Raw genomic sequence first — 23,398 nt, 5'->3', positions numbered from 1 at the left:
TTGTAGTGTCTCTGCTAAGGTATTTGGGTCCAAGCCTGGACTTGCGAAGACACGATTACAGCTAGAGTAGATTCACATTTTCCCTTCTCCGTAGGCCTTGCCCAAGAAATAATTGTCTGAAAGGCCCCACGTGGAGAGGACAGACAGATCATAAGTATAAGTCAGAGTGGATTCAACCTCCCTAAGTAGACCCATGCCCAAGACGAAAGGACCATCTTCCACCAGGACATTTTCTGCCTTCTAGGGAAGGAGGCAAGGTGATGTCCAGCTGACTGTTGAGTTCACCAAGGAAGATTCTACCACCTGCCTGGCAAGGCCTTTCAGGGTCTAACCAGTCCTACTGCTGTGATGGTAAAGGTTGAGAAAGAGCTGAGGTCATCTTAAGTGAAGGTGTTACAATATAGATTTCTACTGACAGCCAACAATTACTCCCTATGTCCTTTGAGAAAAAAGACTGAGCCATTAAATGTTTCCAAATTGCAAGACAAGTACCACAGACAGATGAGCTACATTTTTTAGACTTAAGACATCATACAGATTAGGCAAGATCAAATGAGCACTCTCTATTTAACTTAGAGAATACAATTCTTCCCACATTTTCTTCATTTGAAATAAATTTCCCATTGGAGACTCTTCAATGCCTGTTTTCTACTGAATTGCACTGCTCAACTAGGCTGTCGAGGGCAGGGACGAGGTGGTGCTCAGTGAGGAGCCTGCGAAGCTAGTTCTGCTCCATGCCACTGGTGATGTGCGTGAGTGGAAAGGAAGGAGAGAGAGGAAGGAGGGGAGAAGGGAGGAAGGAGGGCATGAGGGAGCGGGCATCGTGAAGTATAGTGTCAGAAATGAAACCTTAAAAATCAGTCTACCAGTACTTCTGCTTCACCGCCATCTAGTGTGTTAAGATCCCCAGAGCAGAAAGTCAGCAAAAATAACCATAAGAACATTCTCCCTTCCTTACTCGGAGTGTAAAGTAATAGCAGGAGAACAGCACCAATCATCCTGTCGTGGAATTATCCGTGGCCACCATTTACCATGCCAACTGGTAAATGACTCCCATGGTACTGGAGTAGGCAATTAGCACAATAAATAAGCTCATAAGATTTCAATACTTTTATGCTAGAGCAAGGAAAAGAACTAAAAATACTTCAGTCTTCTTGTCTTTTTCTTCCTCTGAATAACTTCCAGCTTCCAGAGACTGAAATTCTAGTTTCACTTTAAGTAACTGCTCAGCTGCTTTTACCAACAGTAACTGTAATTTGCAACTTAAAAAAAAAAATCTTAAACCAAACTTCTTCCGTGCCCAGGTTTATGTATTCCGCTTAAATTACACTGTTTTGCATCCATAAATATGCAATATTATCATGTTCTTGAGTCATTTGATGTTTTGATCGTCAGATCCTAAAAATATAAACCCCCGCAAGTCAGAATTCCCTCCTTTCCCAGATTTCTACCATACTGTGTATTCTATGTATCTAGAAGTTTAATAAGTAACCAGAATTTGTTCATTGATTCATCATTCAGGAATTTCAGAAACATAGTAAAACAGATCAAAGAGATGGAAAAGAACAGACAGGAGGCCAGGAACAGGATGACGTCATCCGCTTGAACAAGAGGAGGGCCTCGAAGAACAAGCAGCAACGGGGTTTATGTTCTCTCTCTCCCTCCCCCTCCCTCACGACAGATGAAATGAAAACTGGGTCTCTCATTCAAACTGTGTGTCTGACACCAGGCGTCCGGATATCTGGCACCAAGTGGGGGGAAAAAAAATCCGGTGCCTGGACTTTCTTTTTTTTTTACTTTTTATTTAGATCTTGCAATTTCAGATAGAAGGGACACACGAAGCATGACTGATTGAAGTGATAGGGTGGTAAAAATAGCGGGGTAACTGAGTAACTTTGGAAACGTGTTTTGAATCGAGAGTATGGAGGCAAAGGGAGACAAGAATTTCAAGGACGAGGAAGAGAGATGGTCTTAGCTTAGTTATTTTAAAGGTTGTCACCCATTAAGATGACAGAGTGTTCGCACTGAGGGTCTAAACTTCTTTTTTAAACAACAGTATATTTTCAAAAGAGAAAGACAGTTTTAGAATCACACATATCCTCACAATTTTCTAATAAATAGCAGCCTGCAGCTGCTGGGATGACACTCCACCAGCTTTTCAGCATCTCAACTCACAAAGTAAACTGAGCATTCGGGTTTGCCTCAACAAATTCTTGCCTGCTAAAATCGGAGAGTTTGACAGATTTTTAGGAATGTTCCATGATTCCTAATTTATGAGCAACAGTTGGTAAGTGAGCATGCCAATTAAACCAAATAGTGAGTGTTAATTCATTGACATGGTATTTCCACATGGAAAGGGAAAATAGTCTGCAAAGCAATCACGAGAGAGGATTTACTGATTGAATGTTGCATCACTTACTAGTTCGCATTTCTTGATTACTCGCCGGTAATTGTTTACTGAAACTGTTACCTCCCGCAGCGATCTGCACTTTAGTTAGGGTCCACTCATCACTTGCTCGGATACTTATTTCATTTAGAATAACAATCAATAAAACAGGCTTATTTCCCATGGAAGACTTTTCAGGCCCGAAGCATGCAAAATTGTCAAATAAATGAAAATAGTCATCATGAATTGTTGAGCGCTACAGTGTCATTTCAAATTAATCTCCGGAAGCCATTTCAGACCTTCCAATTCTGGCTGTGGTGCTCAGCTTTCTCCTTTCCTGCTCCCAGCAGGAGTTGAGAACGTTGGCATGGTAAGAACTTGAATGCCGTAAGAGACAGCCGAGGAAGGGATAAGGAAGTTCCCCATTGTTCGTGTGAGCAGCAGAGTGGGGAAAACACACCACCCAACCCACATGCCCACAGTGTGTGTGCGTGTGTCTGCGTCAGGAAGGCCCTGCCCAGCAGATAAGAAAAGGGACTGGTTAGACAGTGCTCAGCAGTGAATGTAGTGGGGATCACACCGCCCACCACCACCAGCTTTCTTGGTCTGGGTCATTGTGTGGCTCCATTGTGTAGATAAGAGCAGCCTTGATATCTACTAAAAAAAATGACTCTTTTTCCCTTTTACTTTAATTAGCACAGGAGAGTAGGGTAATCTTTAATTGAACACTTACATTGGAAAGTTTTCTCTCAGGGATTTCTATGTAGAGTTATTAATAGTGAGTTGCACAAAAGGAAGGTCACACCCCATGTTAAAAGAGAAACAGCAAAAGTCTACAAAATGTGAAGTAATTCATTTGTAGGCTTATTGCTCTTTAAATAAATTCATTTGTTGTGAATTGTCAACAAGTGTACGGACACAGAAGGACAATCATACAAGTAGTACTTATAAAACAGAACTCTCCCGAACTTAAGCTGTCACCTTACGTGCATCTGCTGGTCAAGCCACCAAGTCACTCCGATGGAAAGAAAGTGCCTAGAGTGTCAGGGTTTATTAAAGATTCCAGAACGGGCAAGAGTCTGAATTTTGCAGGGTTGTAGAGTAATATTTTCAGGAAAAGTAATGATCGACACTGAAGGAGAAATAGAAGTCCAAAATGTGAATGGGTCTTTTGATTCTTTGTCAAGTCTGTAAATGTAGCACAATTAAGGGGGGAAAAAACCTGAAGACTATTCTAAAAATTTTAATATTAAAAATGCTTTCTGAAACACACAAGAAAGGGTACATTCTTGTTTTGTGTCCTCCCTCGATCCCCTACTCCGTGTTCCATTAACCACTGACTTGAATAACAAGCTGGAAATATCCTGGCTCAGGAAGTAAACAGACATTCAATCACACTTCTTTCAACCACCCAATAAGTTGAAGTGAAAACAATCCAGTATTGATTAAATTGGGGGTCAAAAGGCAAAACAGATTTAGGAAAGGCAACATGCATCTCACACGAGCTACAATGAATTCTCCATGGCCCAGACTACAAGAGTTTCTACTTCCTACAGATCCTCACATGACAGCAGGAAAAAAAAAAAAAAAAAAAAAAAAAATCTGGGTCAGAGTTGCTGAATGAGAAATATCCACAAAGAAAACAGCAGCGATAAGACAGCCTTCTGGGGAATGGCATACAGTTTAAAAAGCTGGGAAATAAAGAGACTAATGGATAGAATCCATGCAGACATATGCCAAGCATATGGAATTGCTATGCCAGTAATCTCTATTTTCAGATTTCATTGTATCTGTAGCTAAATGATGATAATGTGATATTTTAATTGGCCTTGACCAAATTTTTCACTCTGTTCCCCCTAAAATAAAAATTCGCAGATAAAGTGAAAACTTATTCTAAAGACACCCAACATTCTCCCTTTCGAATGATGACAGCAACCTCTATCTGAAAACCCTGCTACCACAATTCTGAATGCATTCAAGTGAAACATGGACTTGTGTTCACAACCCAAAACTCAAAACCATAAAGTCTGTGCTATGTGACAAAGAAATGTTATGTCTTTGAAAGGAGAAATAGCAACCGACAAAGAAAACGGAATCCCGGAAATAACCAGGTGATTTAAAGCTTTCTAGATAATCACCAGCAACTAGAATGATAATACTTTAATAACATATTATATTTAAATAACATCTTTCAAACGCCATCATGTTAATCTACACAACATGTTCATAGGTAAGAAGGAATGGGTATTATTCCCATTTTAGATTAGAATGTGGAAGGGTAATAGAGGGCAGCTTTACTGAGGTCTGTCTCAGTCTTGGGAGTGAATCCAGGACTAGGCACTCAGGCGTGCTTTTCATGAGATTTCCCTGCCTCCACACCAACCCAGCTGGTGGAGTGAGTTGGCCTTCCGTGTAGTTTTCAGCACCCCTGGGTAGACTGAGAATTTCTCAGTGATTTGACAAAATCTCAGGCTTTCTCCACTTCCCGGCATCACCTGGTGGGTGTCCTATAAAGACTTCCTGGGACCAATAGAAATAACACCTGAATCTCCCCAAAATCCATTTTTAGTCCTTAGGCTTTGCCACAATCTGAATGCAGAAAATCAAGTACGCCGTGGGTTAAGGATGTCTCAAGGTACAAATCTTTCTCAGAGTTTCCTCAGCTCTGGATATATGGACCCCGTTGTTAGGATCCAGCCTCCCTTTGTCCTTGTCCCTTGAGAAATGTCTATTTCTATTTTTACTTTATTTCTACGGTGAGAGTAAGTTGACCTCCCTTTTAAGCCCAGCCTAACTTATGCAAAGTTCAGAAAGAATGCAGGCGTACCTTTCTGACCTTCTGGGCCGGGTGGCTCACTTGAATTCCAACCTAAAGGCATTTCTACCTTAACCAGTGATGCAGCAGAGACTCAAAAATAGGAAGAATGGTTGAGTTCCATCACCCATACCATGAGCAATGCTTCCCCTGGAGTGTCTGCAGGAGAACAGTATGGAAGCAGGAAAGGAGTTGAAAAGCACTGAGCAAAACCATGCATCCTACTCTGGAGTCTTCATGCTTCTCTCTTCAAACTCACGCGTGTGTTGTCTTCCACACGCTGTTCTCAGAATAGCGAGGTCTCACCTCGTTCCTCATTTACTGCTCAGTGGGGTCCAAGTGCTCTCTAGACAAGTGATCTTTTTCTTCTATGTATTACAAAGAGTTCTATACAAACACGCTGTTTATATTGAACAGTCCACAGATGACATGCTGTCTACCACAAAAGGACATTTTCATATGAATAATCAGTAGGACATTTCACACGTGGTTTTAGGGAGATGCTTTAATCCATGGACAACGTGATAGTAAGAATGATACCTTTGTATAGCGTTCTGTTGTATATTAAGCACGTTCACATATATCACTGCATTTGTAGGCAAATTATTTCGCTTCTCTGAGCTTTTCTCCACATGTATAGATAATGGCACAAATGTTTCATGATATGTACACACATCTAGAAGATTATAATTCAGTTGTAGAACCGAGAATTCAAACACCAATTAGATATTATTTCTATTGGCAGTATGTTTTTGTAAGTGACAATGAGGGAGTTTTTGATCATCTGTCACTTATTGCAGGCACCAAGTGCCGTGTTTGAAGAGGCTCTGTAAGTATTAGCTACTTTCAGATCTTGCTAAGTATTTAGCAAACCATCCAATGTGCTCTTAAGGATCCTTATTTGGTTATGATAAATAGTATAAAATGTGAAGTTAGCAGTGACATTTCTTAGATATTTTAAGCCAATCCCACTTGATATTGAAAGATTTGTTCAATCTGGCTTATTAAGTCATCTTATGGATGGAGTTTTCTCTTGATTATATAGAACATTCTTTTGGAGTGATCTAATCCATTCACTTGGCTAAAAACACCATTTATATACTAAAGACAGACCAACCTCCTATCTCTAGCCCAGACTTCTCTGAATTCCTGGATCATGTATCCAACATCATGTTTGACATGTTTACCTATAAGCATTTCTTAGAAAGACTTCAAAATTAAGCTAGATAAAATTAATCATTTGATTTTACTTTCATGCAAAAAAACTAGTAAAATTAAAATTATCTCTTAGGTGTCTAATTAATGATATTTTATTTTAGCCAGAGATATTTTCTACAATAAGTTGTATTATTTTTTTCCTAATGACTTTTTTGAGAAGATTCCTGCAATTTATATGCACATACATACCCACTTACACATATAAACATATATTCCCAGGGAGGAATCTCTCAAAAGAGAGATTTTGTCAATTTAAAAATTCTGAAGTTGAATTTTTTAATGTCTCAGAAAAATGAAGCCTTTTATAACCATTATAAGTCTGATTCAAGTCTGGGGCTAAAGGCATTTATTGTGATGCGCCAGATCCCGAGACGCAGGTGCAGTGGCTTACAGGTTGGATGGACCCGCAGCAGGAGCACATTATCAGCTAAGAACAGATTTCCTGTTTGTTAGTTTAGGAACTGTTCTTGTATATGTTGGCCGATAGCCGATAAGCAAGCAATTATTTTATTAACGAAAAAATAGAGGAAATAAGATCACCCATTATGTGTCCTGACAGTGTCTCTTAGCTTTAAATCATCACCTTTGCATGAGATGCTAAATCCCGTGAGCCAACAATTGCCCCTCACAGACACGAACGCCAGCTTCCAGAAACATCATCATGCCTGACCTCTCCAAGTTTTCCGTAGACTCACTGAGATTTCTAGGGTCAAAGTGAGGGCTCCCTAGAAATATAGAATAGCTTCCTTTTGGGAGCCCAGGAATCACTTCTTTCTCCCCTAGAGAGGACTAAGTTAGAAAGGGATAGGAAAGGTAATTAAATATGTTTACAAATTAAGCCCTAAACCCTTAGTCCCTCTTTTGGGCGTAGCTACCATTGTGGGTCTCATGATCTCAACTGAACCATATGCTTGTTGTCCCCCATACAGTCTTCATTTATAATTTCAAAGTCTGTGGCTTTGCTCATGTAGTTTCCTTTGCCTGCAGGCTCTTCCCTCCAACACTGGCTCCCTAAATACCTAACCTTGTTAAAAGTCAATCCATCTTTTATAGTTTATTCCAAAAGAGCATCTCCTCCACCGACACCTTTCCCTAATCCTTCCATTTAAATACTCCCGGCCAGCTCCCAAATCCTGCTGTCACTTACATAAATATTTACTCCCGTTCATATCCTATACCTTAATGGGTTTTAGTTACTTGTGCGGTTCTCTAATTTCCCTCATTTCTTGCTCGTTTCCTTGCATATCATAGTACCCACCAAAAAATACAGTGAATGAATAACCCATAAAGTCATGGTTCAAAACATGTACTTTGTAGAGTGTACATGTGTTTGAGTTCAAATCTTTGCTCCTCCCCCTATCAGGTGCACAAACTTGGGCGAGTTGACTAATAGCTCCACACCTCAGTTTCTTCAACTGTAAATGGTCATCATAATAGTACTTACTTCAGGGGCTTATTCTGAAAATTAAATGAGCTAATACTTGCAAAGCAATAGTAAGAAGTCTCCTATTTAACAAATAAATATTTGAATGAGTGAAAGAATGAATTATAAATTGACCAGAATAATAGTTGGACGTTAGGCATGTGTACTCTCACAAAGAGGGAATAGCGCTCAAACTCTGGAAAATTCAGATGCCCGGCAAAGGTAATCGAGATGAAATCACACAGTCAAGTAGGCTTACAGGCATCATGGCGGCCACAGAGCCCACGTGGTGGGCTGGGCGCCTCATGAAAGTGCGCTGTGCCTTGTAGCTCACCACGACCCTCTTTTATCGTCTGAAATAAGGCTTAGGAGAGCAGAAATCGAGCTTTTTCTTCATTTTTTACCAAATGATAAAGGATAGATCAGAAGTAAAGGAATTGAGGTAGAGCGAGCCCAGCTGAAGAAGGACCACGAAGAGAAAGGAAGAGTGCCCAGGGTGATGATGACAGATCACCTCGGTCTATGAAATGCCTGCAGCTAGTTTGGCAGGTGCAAAGGAAAAGCCCATTTTACCACACATGTAGCCCAAATCTAAATGTAAGAATGATCATGATTTTTAAAAAATCCTTTGGGGTTATTTATAATTAGTGTATTTTTAAAGCTTACGTGCACACACACACACACACACACGCACGCACCTGCAGACACACGCATTACAAAAATGGTTTTGCTTAGGTTATCTCAACTCATGTTGAGTTATTACAGAGTTATTACAGAACATTGTATCATTTGCACTTTATTTTTCTAATTTGCATTTAATTGCTACTAGGGCAATAATCTTATTATGTATATCAGTGGCTCAGATTAGGGTTTGCAAATAATAACAGAAGCAGAGACACAAATTCTATAATGAATATCAGCAAAGATGATGGGAATATGAAATATAAATTCAGATGTGCTAGGACAAGAGAATCTACAAGTGAGATTTTATAAAAGCAGCTAAAAAGAACAGAAGAAGAAGGAGTGGAAATTTCTGTGGAATCATCCATTTACCACACTATTTGCTGTGCTATCCAGTAAGAAACATTTCAAATAAAAGCATGAAGTCACCAAAGCTTTTCTTGTTATTTTCAAAAGAAAAAAAAATCTCAGAGTAACATCTTGGGTAGGCTGACAAAGATTTCGCAGAACCAGTATCAAATACCACTTTTCAGCATAAAACTGACTAATTTGCTAAGAGCAAAAAGAGACCAAGATTATAGATATCCTCCAAATTTTCACTTTTATCAAAAGAACAGGGAAAAAAACCATGTAACTGTTGGGAGACATGAAGAATCAGTAACAAAGTTAATGACAAATATGCTTGGAGAGGGGCGCCTGGGTGGCTCGGTTGGTTAAGCAACTGCCTTCGGCTCAGGTCATGATCCTGGAGTCCCGGGATCTAGTCCCGCATCGGGCTCCCTGCTCAGTGGGGAGTTTGCTTCTCCCTCTGACCCTCCCCCCTCTCATGTGCTCTCTCTCTCTCTCTCATTCTCACTCTCTCAAATAAATAAATAAATAAAATCTTAAGAAAAAAAAGAATGTTCTTACCTGTTTAAAAAAAATATATGCTTGGAGAGAAGGCAGAGGGAACTCTTGCATGTTTCCTCAATTAGATGATATTGCTGAAAGTCACATGATATCAATAACATCTAAGGCAAAAGAGCAGTTATTTCCCCATGACACACTTGCACACATTTTGCTTCATAATTGGGTACCGATGTGTGGAATAAAAATTAGGTCACAGGTTATGTGCAGCAAATATATGAGGGATGAGTGCTCAGTTACATTTTTTTGTTTTTTGGTTGAATGTTCACAGTACAGGAGAAGAGGTATTTCACTTAGCTTACGGCTACTTATGATCCATGGTATAAATTAGAAGGAATATACTACAATTACTATAAATGTCCTTATGTCAGTGCGTAAGGAAAATCATTTTTTCGTAAATAAACGTTTTTTACTTAAATGTCGATCTATATAATATTTACTATTCACTAGGAACTGATAGTGATCCACAATAAACATTAGTCCTAGGTAAAATGGGGAAAATTGCAACATAATATAACCACTCAATATACAGTTCTTTACTTCCCACTGTACGATCAAATAAGCAACAAGAGACTCTATTTTTAAGTAAGTTGGCTATCCAAATTCAAGGAGCTCACACATATCGTTTAAGTGAAGGTTGAAACCAAAAAACATTCCTTCATGATCTTGTCTATGATTTCAAGCACGCACTCAAGAAACACTTTGCAGCCATGTATTCAGTATCATCAGTCTTCTGAACCTATCTCTTCAGAGTTGAAATATAACAAATACTAATGTCAAGACTATTATGTAGATTCCTAAAGAAGACAAATCTGCAGAACAGAGATCTCAATAACCAAGATTATGCTCTTTCGTGAGTCTTATTGAATTTCTTTATTTATTAATGAAGTAAATTGATCCCATATTGTGGGCATACATTTTTTTTTAAATTTCTAAAACCTACCCCCAACATGAAGAAGCACTTTTCAGAGTCAAATTCTCAGAGCGGGTTCCCCCTCTTACTGGCCACGGCCATCACCGGCTCACCCTGAATCTTCCTACTGGCGTGTGACCTGCTCCCCTGCTTCCCTCCTTCAGGTGCTGAAAGTGGCCCCTGTGAAAAATCTCTGCATGCTCACGTTCAGCTCAGTTATCTAGAACCATCTGAGAAAATCAGCAAAAGGCTTGCTACCATTCCTGAATAGATGCGCTGTGGATCACCATGATCCAATTCAGTAGAAATAAAGAGTGAAGATAAAACTTGACTGGGTGAGGAAATTTATTTAGAAATCATGCTATTAGCAAGACAGATATAGATAACCAAGTGAAAGATTTCCTACAATATGGTCTGTAACACATAATGATAGCAATTTTGATTTTGAATTGCGGGTCAAAGGCATGATTTGCAAATGCTGCCAAATCAACCATCAATAACCACCAATAACATTGTACCAGTCTCCCTTCTCCCCTCGTGCAACTGACGGCTCACCTACCTTCACCCCAATCTGAACTTTTTAGTACAAGTGGAACATTATATATCTTCTTATTTTCATTTGAACTTGTTTGCTTATTTGTTAGGTTGAATATAGTTCCAAATGATTATCGCTTTTTTTTAAAAGATTTTATTTATTTATTTGGGAGAGAGAACGAGAGAGAGAGAGAGCACATGAGAGGGGGGAGGGTCAGAGGGAGAAGCAGACTCCCCGCTGAGCAGGGAGCCCGATGCGGGACTCGATCCCGGGACTCCAGGTTCATGACCTGAGCCGAAGGCAGTCGCTTAACCAACTGAGCCACCCTGGCGCCCCAATTATCGCTTTTTTTTTCTTTTCTGAATTACTTGCTGTTAGCCCACCTAGTGGGTTGTGTGTATTTCTTGTCGATTTATAAAAATAAAAATGTTAGCATAGTAGTAAGAGCACCAAGAGCTGATCGTTAGTGAGCATTACAAAGCACTGGGCACTGTTGTAAGTGCTTCCCCTGGATGGGCGCATTCATCTTCAAACCAAACATGTGAAATAGCAGGTATCACTGGGGTCGGTGCCGGGACCCCCAGTCAGTGGTGAGCAGGATGAGAACAGAGAAACTTTGACTCCTGTCTCTGTTCTTAACTATTGTTTTCCACTTATCCATTTGTATGTATTAATCATGTATTATCCATCTTGAGCCATATTGTGTTGTAGCATTCCAACAAATACTACTAAAATGTTTAAGTTTCATTACCTAATATCATAAGCTCCCATTACCTGGAAAATACCTCTATAGGAAACACCTCATTTTCCACAATGCCACGCAAATAATGCTACTTATATTTGACACCGTGTTGACCTGTCAATCGTGACTAGCTAGAGTGATATAGAAAAATAGGAATTAAAGGAAAACATTTTGGGGCTCCTGGGTGGCTCAGTTGGTTAAGCGACTGCCTTCGGCTCAGGTCATGATCCCGGAGACCTGGGATCGAGTCCCACATCGGGCTTCCAGCTCGGTGGGGAGCCTGCTTCTCCCTCTGACCCTCTCCCCTCTCATGCTGTTTCTCTCTCTCTCTCAAATAAATAAATAAAATCTTTAAAATAAATAAATAAAAGAAAACATTTTGTCAACTACCAAAAGAGTTGTCCCAAAGCCCATGTACTGAAGCTTGTTTATTTACTTCTTAGGAGGGACGCCTGGGTGGCTCAGTCGGTTAAGCACTGGACTCTTGATTTCAGCTCGGCTCATGACCATAAGGTTATGAGATTGGCCCGCATCGGGCTCCATGCTGGGCATAGAGCCTGCTAAAGATTCCCTCTCTCCCTCTCCCTCTGCACCACCCACCCTCACCAGATCTCAGGCACTTTCTCTCTAAAAAAATTTTAAAAAATAAAATTAAAGTATTTCTTTCTATAGGAGAGAGCAGAAGCTGTACTCGGAGGACTTTACACATGCTTCTAATGCCTTTGTCTTTGGGCTTTCGCTGTACTGGAAGATTGAAAGTGTCCTATGAGACAGAATGTGACCCCCAGCGAGGGAAGGCCCACTCACATCCAAGAGAAGCAGCCTGGCCTGATAACAGCAGAGCACAAAGGAAATTCCTGAAACAGGAGAAAGGAAGTTCCTTTAGAGTAGAGGCGCATACTGAAGGTGTTATGGTATTAGTTTAATGCAGTCCACTGAAGCCCAATGTAATCCAATAATGGGGCTGAGAGTAACAAGAAGGAACATTTATTCACCAGCATTCCAGGGAGACCAAGGAAGAAAGTCCTGACAGTTGGGTGTATTCAAGGGAAAAACTGTCGGTTTAAATTAAAAACCAATTTGATTGTTTTAAATTAAAAGCTGATTTTAATTAAATTAAAACTGTCAGAATAAATTAGCCAAACAGGGGCTACATGAGGTAGAGAAGGCACATGTTGGCCTATGGGTTCTGGAAAGAGCAGGACAAGAGTACAGAAGGGCTAAAGTCAGGAGCAGTGGAGACTGTAACTTAATCCCTCCCCTGTGAGCCGCCACGTCGTCAGTAAAGGGGCGCCTTTACAGATGCTTGGCTCAGTGTGGCACCAAGGTAAACTCAAGCCAAACAAGATGGCGTACATCAACGGGGGAATGGAAAAAGAGGTGCCTTAAGGGGGGCGTGTGTGGTTGGGATTTAAGAGAAATTATGGAAAGACCCTGCGCCTACACTGACTTTTAAAGATTCTAACTACGTTATCAAGGGACAGAGAAGTTCCAAATTATAGTAGTAATGACCATAATACCAATATCCAGTGGGATCCAATGCTTACTATCTGTCAAACACCCTGATGAGTGTTTTCCATGAACATTATCTCATTTAATTCTCACAAACTCCCAGTAAGTTTGGTACCAATGAGTATAACTTCCATTTTATAGGCTAGGACACTGAGCATCAAAGAGGTTAAATATGTTACATCATAAAGTGCAACCGGTGATAGAGCCACGACTTGACTTGAACGCAGCTCATCCTCCAGAGAATGGGCAATCAACTATTACACCAAGTTCATAATGATATATTCCCTGAGTTTTCAAAAAGAGTCAAAGTTTTTTACTAATCTAAGTAGCAAGGCAGAGTACAATATCATTTCTCAAGTATTCTCATCAATAATTTTACTTTTTAAAAATCCTAGCCTATTAGTTTAAGTTAAGAGGGCAGTATAATACATTGATTTGTGGTCAAGAGCGTTCAGTTCCCTTAGATAGCTTCAGACCTCAGGCTTTTCCATCTATCAAACAATGGGGTGAATGGTTGGTTGCTAAAATCCCTTCTTGCTCTAACTTTCTGTGATAAATTCATTGCCCAACAGCAGTGAGGTGGGCAAGGGTTTTATTGTAAATATCAGTGCTTACCTCATCATGGGTGTGTGACATGCATCCACACCTATAAAAGAGCTGTGGGAGCAAACACCCTGCTCCTGGGCTCTTCAGACCATCTGAAAGTCACTGGATTCTTCCTTCCATTTATTGTGGTTTGGAGAAAGAAGAGGAATTAGAGCTAAATGGAACCCAGGGATCCTGAAAGTTCCTTAAAGTCTTTGTTGTACCTGTCAAGGTATAGGCTAGAGCCTTGAAGCCACACAGCTCAGGGTCACCGCTCAGGTGAAGGTTTGGTTTTCTGGAACCCAGTCCAAAGCTCATCCAACCCCACTCCATGGTTTGAAGGCTCAAGCCATACGATGGAGAACAACAATACTTCAAAATTCCAAAAAGTTCTGGTGGGTAACAGAGAAGAGTAGAACACCTACCATGCCCAGTCGTTAGGGCAGGACATGAGATCAGGCCCAGAGATCTTGCCAAAGAGGCAGCTACTTCACAAGACAAGGGCTCTTACAATCACTATTGGGATGTGCCTGATCCCAGTGTGGTTGCCCTGAGTTCGGCAGAGGGTGACGTGTCATGGCAGCCACATGTGTGAGGTGATCACCCTGTAAACAAGAAATATCAGCTTCTGGAAAGTAGAGAATGATTCAGAAAATGGTCCTATCATGAGACCAAGTAGATCTTGCCCGAAATCCGGGAGGACATGGATACGCCCCATCCCACATTTATTCCCAGCACCTCACCCAGTGCCGACCATGGAAGAGGCCTCAATAAACATGTGTTGAATGAAAGAGACAAAAAATGGTCACAACCGTGTCCAACAGGTAGGCATACCAAATGCACCAACTTGCTAACCAGTTCTCAATATGTGTTTATTTAAATTTTGCCATATCCTTTTATTTTCTCTGACTTCCTCATGCATGTATATACAGGTACGTTGTATAAGCCACACTAACTCATACTGACTTAATAGATTGCCTGGATTATCTTCTCCTCATCTTATTTTTAATTCTTTCATGGTTCTGCCCAAAATTAGACATTCTTAATGACAGAAACAAATTTAGCAATTTTGTGCGCATGTCTTTAATAGGAAACTATAGTAGTGGAGCTGACTATAATCAGATTGTATGAGTCATCCATTTGGTTTTGTTTTTTTCAAGCTAGTGTACATCAATTCACATGTATCCCCAGTGCTTAAAAGCGTTTCTAGCACTTTGTAGGCACTCGATAGATACTAACGTACACATGCCTATGCAAAGCACTTGTGATCCAGCACCACTGTTTTATGAAAAACTTTCTCAAGGTCTTTCTGTCTCCACACAAAGATTACCCCTTAACAGGAACTTCATAGTGTATGTTGGGACAACATATGGCAAACTTCCAGCAACTGTGCCTCAGACTACTCCCCTTTACACACATACACAAAATTTAAATTTAAAAAAATGCATAGGAACAGGGATGCCTGAGTGACTCAGTCGGTTAAGCATCCGACTCTTGATTTCGGCTCAGATCCTAATCTCAGGGTCCTGGGATTGAACCCCACGTCATGCTCCACGCTCAGCGCCCGATCTGCTTGTCCCTCTCCCTTCCCCCTCTCGTGCTCTCTCTCTCTCTCTCTCTCTCAAATAAATGAATAAAATCTTTAAAAAAAAAACATAGGAACTACTCAGTGAAGTTTGGTGTCATTTGCTGAGATGAGGAAGATCAGGAGAGGGGCAGATTTGTGGGGAAAAGCAAATCCTCTACTTGAGACATTTTTAGTTTGTCATGTAAGAATTGTCAAGAGACAGTTGCATATATAGACTTTTATATTTTAGCAGTTGGTTTAAAATTTTAAAAATAGTTTGCTAAAAAAGTTTTGCTAAAAAATTTTCAATATCCACGTACGGTGTGAACCAGTTGGGTATCAAAGAGAGTTTTTAAATTAATCTTAAGGATGCAAATTTCTTTATATAAGCTATTACTAAAATTGTTTTGGCATGTAGTCCCAGAAGGAAACATTTTTTTCCTTCCCCATATATTCATGTGTATGCATGCACGTGCGACACACACAACTACCAAGTGCCAGAGCAATAAGCATTTTGTGATATCCACGTATACATAACCTGGAATACTTGCTCTGCAATTCCAGTAATGCATCCTAACTCCATAAGGCTTCCCTTGTCAAATGGAAAGCATCAATATAGAAAGAAAACACAGTAGTTCATTCTTCTTAGAAAATCTTAGCCACAACTAATAAAAGCAGGTTAAGAAAACCAGTATCTGTTCACCTTTCACAGAATTACGCACATGCAGGAACATTCTGTTGTATTTTACAGCATACTAATTTTTTCCATATACTAATATGAAATAGTAGAAACACGGCCTTTTTTATATTATGCAGAAAACACAGAACTACATACACATATCAAACACATGAAAGGATCCCAAAAACTGTGTGTTGAATTTGAAATTTCTATAGCCCTTCTTTTTATACATCTACCTTTATGGCCATTTTCCTTTTATGTAAGAATTTTTATTCAGTCTGTAATCATCATTAGAAATATGAACCAAATATCTAGCTATAGATGTATGTCTAATAAACACACATGTTGACACATAACATAGAATTAATTTTTGTTCGAACGTTTGAGTTTACTTCCCTACTTTGGTAAAATTATCGACAGGAGGGCAAATCTGCATGTACTTTGTGATAATAAAGCAAATATCCTCCATTTTCTATTAGTCTCATGTAAGAGATGCTCATGTGATCACATTTACAATTTTTCATGTGCTTATGTTTAAATATCCTGACTCCACTTTCTGGGTGTATTTGCTTGAATTCTGAAATCAACTGCATCCCATAGCAGTCCTCTTCATACCATTTCAGTACCCAGTTCCTCGGAGCCTCTGCTCTGTGCCAGCCAGAGCTACAAAGAAACACATCCGAGAGCGTGGAGGGAAGACTTGGCTTCTCCACTTGGCAACAGACCCTGTGTTGATGATTTTTAAAAGAATAAGTGTTCAGTTCAAGGGCCCTAGAGAGGCTCATGACTGGAGCTCCGGTCATTTGAGGGGAAAAGGAAAGAGATTCTTAAAAGCCCGGGGCAGGGGCATGGAATAAAGACATTTCCTCTCATTGAAAAAAAAAAAAAAAATTAAAGCAAAGACAAGTTTTGAGTAAGAACATATGTAGTTCCTTATAATTAGATTAAAAGCACCTAGATACATAGATTCATGGCTTTTGATGTGTCTGGACTTCAGATCAATTATACACATGCTAATGTTCAATTTCCATAAGAATAAAGCAGACGACAATTATATGTTGGCTTAATTTTGTTATGACAAATACACTCTTCAGACCCCTTAGCAAGAAACTTGGTTCTAGTCCATGTGGGTTCACTCCCAGAATCTACAAAATTCCATGAAGAAGAAATTAACTAATTTGTATAATAGACCCAATATCCTCTCACGGACTTTTGGGTCTTGGCTGTCCTAGAATGAAAAGAGAATGAAGAAGCCTTGGAGGTTTGTTCATTTCCCTTCAGAATGAGGCCTCTAAGGAAAGGTTTCGGTGGTAGATTCCAAAGCACCAGGCACTCAGGTCTCTCGGGGATCCTGGAAAGGCTTTACGAATGTATGACCCATACTGCTTCTCAGCAGCACCTCTTCCCTGACTTCCATTTGCCTTCCAAGGAAAAGAAAGTAAGGTTGCTTTCCAGAATAGAAAAATGTTACCTAATGTAAATTTTAAGATAATTTAAATATAATTTTAAAATAATTCTGATCACTCTGTTGGAAAAGTTGATTAAAACTTGAGTCAGGATAGGGTTCCAAAACAAAAACAAAACAAAACAAAACACCTTAATGTAATAGTAAGAAAAACCTGGTCTCTCACTAAATAGCTGTGTGCATTGATGAGATTATTTTCTCTCTCTTGGTTGAGTCTCCTTTATACAATGGAGGGTTTCAACACAATAACTGTGGGTTCTTCTAGTTCGAAAATTCCATGATTCGATGCATAAGGGGGGTTGTTTGCTGTGTAGGGCTTGTGGGCGTTGGCTGCTGAGCGTTCTCAGGAAAATCCCGGCTGGATCGGCCCCCATCTCCAGCCCGGACCAAACGTGAAGCCCAGTTAATCTCCATGTTTTAGCTCTTGATGGATGTGGAGGTGGCCCCCGCAAAGGCCGCAGAAACAATGGGAGCCACCAGGGGAAGACTTGCCAAGGGTAATCACCTTCCAGCTCCCGCGCACCGTCCTCTCTCAGCCCCAGCTGACAGACAGGAGGACAGTGAACGGACAGGACAGGTGGGCTTTTTGCACACTCGCTTGTGTTGTCTGGCACTGCAGTGCCACAGGGAACAGGGCAGAGAACAGGGCACTACAAACTTCTCCTGTGCCAAGCATCCCAAACTGGAACGATGTTTGGAAAGGATCAAAATTATACCCCCAACACTAAATGATTGTTGAGAAGAGAACTGCAGAAGAGCTCAAGAATGCACACATCTCTCCGAAATCCACCCACAACTGCCCCCCGGCTTCCGCTCCAACGCTAAATAGCCTTTGCTAATTCCAAGCCAGATCTTTAATCTTCACGGGACAGAATGCAAATGCGTGTGTTTATACTTAAAATGAAAGGCAGCTTGATATAAAGGAATCTTTACTTCTTTCAAATGCTAGGTTAAGTGACACAAATCTCCTGAAGATGGTATTAATTTCCTCTAATAATAATTTCTGGGTCATTAAGTTCATTGCATTTTACTCTACACTCTCCTTATCAAGGGTACAGAATGCTGTGCGGGTTCCCCCAGGAGTCCGGCTGCCATATCAGAAAGGCTCACACTTTCAAAGGATTAATACTACCTCTCTGGTGCTTTTAAAAATCCCTCACTAATCTCCCCACTTTCACTTACACTGACCCTGCCTGGCCGGGCTTCTGTGTGATAGAATGTCTACACTGGCTTTCGCAGGAGGGAGGGCAGCATCCTAACTCACCACAGCAATCTTGCCAGGGCAAGATGGATAAGCCAACTTGTATTTCTTTATTTCTCCTTCTCCTGGAAGGAAGAGCAAAAATAAAGGTCACCTCCATATGAATAAAGTGGCCTTTTGATGAAAAGCATTTGAAGGGATTTGACTACTTATAACAGAAATCCTAATTCAATGAAACAGTATGACTTCATCTAACCGTGTTAACTCAGGGCACGCCAACGTAAGAAGTGGCTCGAAAGCCAGAAGCAGAATTATTCACTGTTTTAAGCTGCGTTCCTTCTTCACAATGCTAGCCTTACATTAAGTTGCCATCCACCTAGCTTCATTTGCAAACCATAACCATTGTTCCAAGGTGGTGAGGTTATTTATTGATAGCAATCAAAAATCCCTCGAACGCATAGTTCTTCCCTCGCGCGCTCTGGATATGTATTTGTTTCTTATCTAACGTGTTGGCAGTGTTTTAAGAAGATATTCCAAGTCCATAAAGTTTCTTTTGTCGCTGGAATTAGGATTCTTTTAGCAGGAGGGTCTCAATTAACTTAATTGGAATTCACTCATTTATTAATCATGCAGCATGTAACGTGGTGAAGAGAGAAAGAGCAGAGGGATGTAACCTCTGATCAAGGCGAGGCTTCAGGGAACAAGGCTGGCTGGAAAAGCTGTAGGCTGGTTGAGAACCTCCCTCATTCGGCTCTGGGTCTGCCTTCTTTAATACTTTTAACACACATATTAACATATAGACACGCAAACATAAATATAACCACATATAGTATGCACGTTAGTTCCCATGCATTCAGCACAGGTAATTTATGACCGAGCCGTGGTTTCTTCATAAACCTTAGAAAAGTAAATGAACCTTCAAACTCCAATTGCTTTTTCATCCATTTATTCAATCTTCAAAATTGGTTAATAATTCTCTGAGATCTTACAGGACTGAGGTGCCTATTCTCACGGTTTAACTCCAAATCCTCCACCTAACTTTCTAGTTTCAAAAGGGTACATACGTAGTGGGATGCCAATGTATTTAGCATTCCCAAATGCACAAAGAAAGTAAGGGCTTTACATTTTTCTATAATTGAGCTCATCTTTCTTGCCACCTCTGCTCCACGGAGGGGCAGAGAAACAAATTCACCAGTTCATGCTAGCTTCAGAGAAGCAAATTCACCAGTTCATGCTACCTTCCCTGCTTCCAGCTCCATCTCCTCTCAGTCCACAACAAGTCCCTTTCAGGCTGAAGGTCAGTTCTTGAAAGTGTCACCTGTCCCCTGTTCCCAACAACGGCCGCTGTTCTGTGGCCACCATGGGAGTTGCCGTGAATGTCCTTCTCTGCATCCTCCCTGACCATGAGGGTGAAAAATGTCCCTGGTGCCCTGCATGGCTCTGCTTGTCCCTCATGTGCTGGGGATGCCTGATGCTGGTGGGTTCCTGATCAGTTCCTTCTGGGCTGGATCAGAACCAGGTGGGCTCCCCATTGGCCCAGACCCACCTGAGCTTCCTCGCACTTTTGGGAGACAAGTCCATCTAAGAATCTCATTCTATCCCGGCCTGGCTTGTCCATACACGAGGACTATGGCAGTGTCTCCAGCAAGCTCTCTGGCCGGTGTCATCGGCCACGTTTCACAATCTCCCCAAAGACCATTTGCATGACAAGGATATCAGCCACCTGCACAACAGCTGACAGAACTCATCTCAGAACCTCCTGCTCTACCTCAACTACCAAAAGGCCAGTTTTATTCTGATAGGCAAAGGGTCCCAAGCCGAGTGAGGACGGAGCCCCCTGCTTTCAGGTTTCTCCCTAGCCCTCGGGGATGGTAGCCTCATGTGCATCCCCCACCCACCCCCACCCCCACGCACACATACATACCACTGCCCCTTAGCCCCTCAGACCATCCACTTCTCACTCAAGGACATTGGGAAACCCTGGTGCGGGACCTCGTGGTCTCTCCAGTGAGGGAAATCGGGTCAGAAGAGAGGCCATTTTTCCTTCCTTGTGTTCTAGTTCGCATGAACAGACTTGGGTAAAACACTCATTTCACTTTCCAGATTCAGTAGCCAGGTCCCTGTGTAAAGTCCAGTTCCTGACATTCTCAGGGGCTAAGGTTCTTCTACCTTCCTGTTCTTTTCCTTCCTGGAAAATGGGCTAAGCTTACTCCAGCCACACCTCTTCTCAATTCCAGCTTCCTTACGCTGTAAGCAATACGCACCACAGTTTGTAAATGATCAAATGCTATGGCTAGGGCGTAAGGTGGCCTTGAGGGAAGGCTAAAATATACACAGGTCGAGAGCAAGAGGATGAATCCAAATTCCTGCCAGGTGCTTATAATTTTTTTTTTCTTAAAATTAAGCTGTTTCCCATCTTTAAATATAATTGTTGATTTATTTTTTTCAGAAACTTTTTAAAGTGGCAAATGTTAACTGAACCTCATGCTCGATTTCATATATTTCATTGACAGATGAGTTACTTTTTTATTTCCTGGACTTTGGAGTATAAAAGACCTCTTTCAACTGAATAACTTGATGATAAAATATCCAATGGAATGAAAAAACCCTGCCATTAATTCAAGTGCCAGTACCTTTTTAGAGAAGTTAAGAGTTTCCCTAAAGATAAGCACTTCCTTAATGAGGATACTTCTTCCCTCCCCCAGACACTGAATTTTTTAGAGTTAAAAGAAATCATAACCTGAGCATAATCAATCAGTGGCCATTGCTATGGTGCATTCCCTGGGTGACCATAATGCTAAGTCACAGAGAAACAAAGGCGAACAAATCAGCCCCGGTCTTTGCCTTCGGGAGGCTTAAGGTGGGACAATCATTTGCTAGAGAGAGCACGAGCCTTGGATTGAGAATAATGGGGTCTGATATTCTACCAGCCATTTAAGTGTCTTTGAGATCTTGACTGATCATTAAGTTCCTCTAAGACTTGATTTACTCATCTGTATAATGGAGATGGTATTGCCTGTCCTGTCTACCTTGAGATATTACCATAAAACAAACCACAAATGTGATTTTACTTTGTGAGTAGTACTCAAAGGCAAGGCAAAGATGAGGCAGTAGTAATAATAGGACAACAAGGCATGCGCAGAACCTGTTCCTCACAATATTGACAAAATTGTTCTGTGAGCCAGCTCCGAAAAGAGATCTCTTACTCGGGCAATACATTTTTTGCTGTGGCTGTGAGGTGCCTGAGGAACCCTTTGTACCTGGAGAAGAAGATTCCTTTTGCTTTCAGTCAAACGGCATGTCCTCTCGAGTCATGCGAAATCAAAACCACAAGTCAAATCAGAACGAAAGAACACACGGCTGTGCAGTGTTTAAAAGTTTACAAAGCACTTTTACTTTGTTACCTCATTTAGTCTTTATGTAATTCTGATATGACTGTGTTTGTCTTGATGGGTCATTTTATTATTACATCATTTCTTTTCAGCGACTGCTTAAAAATGTGAAATGCAAAAAAATTTCCCAAGTACCCTCCAATATCGTCTTGCAAATAAGAATTCCGGTCAGCGTTATGGAAGGTTCACACCCAAGACTGCGCTATGCAATGTTCTTTTGCAGAGCATTTCCCCGGGACCTCAGCGCTCCTTGTTGGCTCTGGAATGCTGCCTTGCTCATGAAGGCTCTGCACAAAATGCATCAGTGAGGGATCAGGACCTCCAGCCGGCCACCGTGAGGCTCTCAATCACTTGAGCCCTCGCCAAGGGACAAGGACTGAGGAAGAAGCTCATTCAGTGGACAGCAGAAAAGATTCTCCACTTACTGCAAATTAAACTAGCAGGGAGTCCTGACTTAATAGCCTCTGTGGAGAGGCGTATAGAGAGGACAAAATTCTGTATTGCACTCTTCTTGGATTTTTACTCAAATATAACCCAAATATGTCATAAATTTTATCGGATATGTTATCTCTAGTTCATTTGGCTTCTATAAAATATCCATTTGAACTATGCCTTGAACATGTTATCTGGGAAAACTGAAGGTATACATATGGTACATCTAAGTTTATTTCAGATTTACTTTTCTTTTATATTAAGCCTAGAAACTTTGGTCCAAAGGCTCTGTACTTTGGCAATGTTTTATTTTCCTAAGTAATCAATAGCTCTAAAAGTTTTTTCTTAGTGTTCTCTAGGATAATTGATTGCCCTTGAGCCTACAAAGGGATCCACGCATCTCTGCGACACCACGATACCATATATGCGGTTTCCACTTCATCAGATATTCAGAAATTGTTGAACAGAATACAATTTTTCAATAATGACTTTAAAATACTTTCAAAACGGCAGCTCAATTTTGGAGTGCACTTACACAAATCATTATGAGGGGGATTATTTTTGAGGAGTGGGAAAACCCTTGAGAGTACTTTAGGTTATTTGAGTTATAATAAGGCTATAAAAACCGGAGGTCAACGGAGTGATGCTAGAATTGCAAATAAGCTTAATTCCTAATCCACTCACTCCATATCAGGTTCCTCCACCGAAACAAAAAGAAGAGTTAAAAGTCCGAGCTGACCGGCAGCCAGCTCAACTTCGACCGAATGACTGAAGCCATTCAACTTCGTATGTAGATGGTCAGCACAGAGAGCATACCTGCAAACCCAACAGCCCCACCAGAGAGAAGGAAACAGACGTGGGGAAGGTGGGTGATCGCCCAAAGTTACAGAGCTCACGGGGGCTGGGGAGGAAGGAGTTCAGCGTCCTTACGAGAGTTCACAGCACC

This window comes from Zalophus californianus, chromosome 3 (assembly GCF_009762305.2).
Source record: "Zalophus californianus isolate mZalCal1 chromosome 3, mZalCal1.pri.v2, whole genome shotgun sequence".
NCBI classification, from domain to species: domain Eukaryota; kingdom Metazoa; phylum Chordata; class Mammalia; order Carnivora; family Otariidae; genus Zalophus; species Zalophus californianus.
This window is presented reverse-complemented; position numbering follows the sequence as displayed.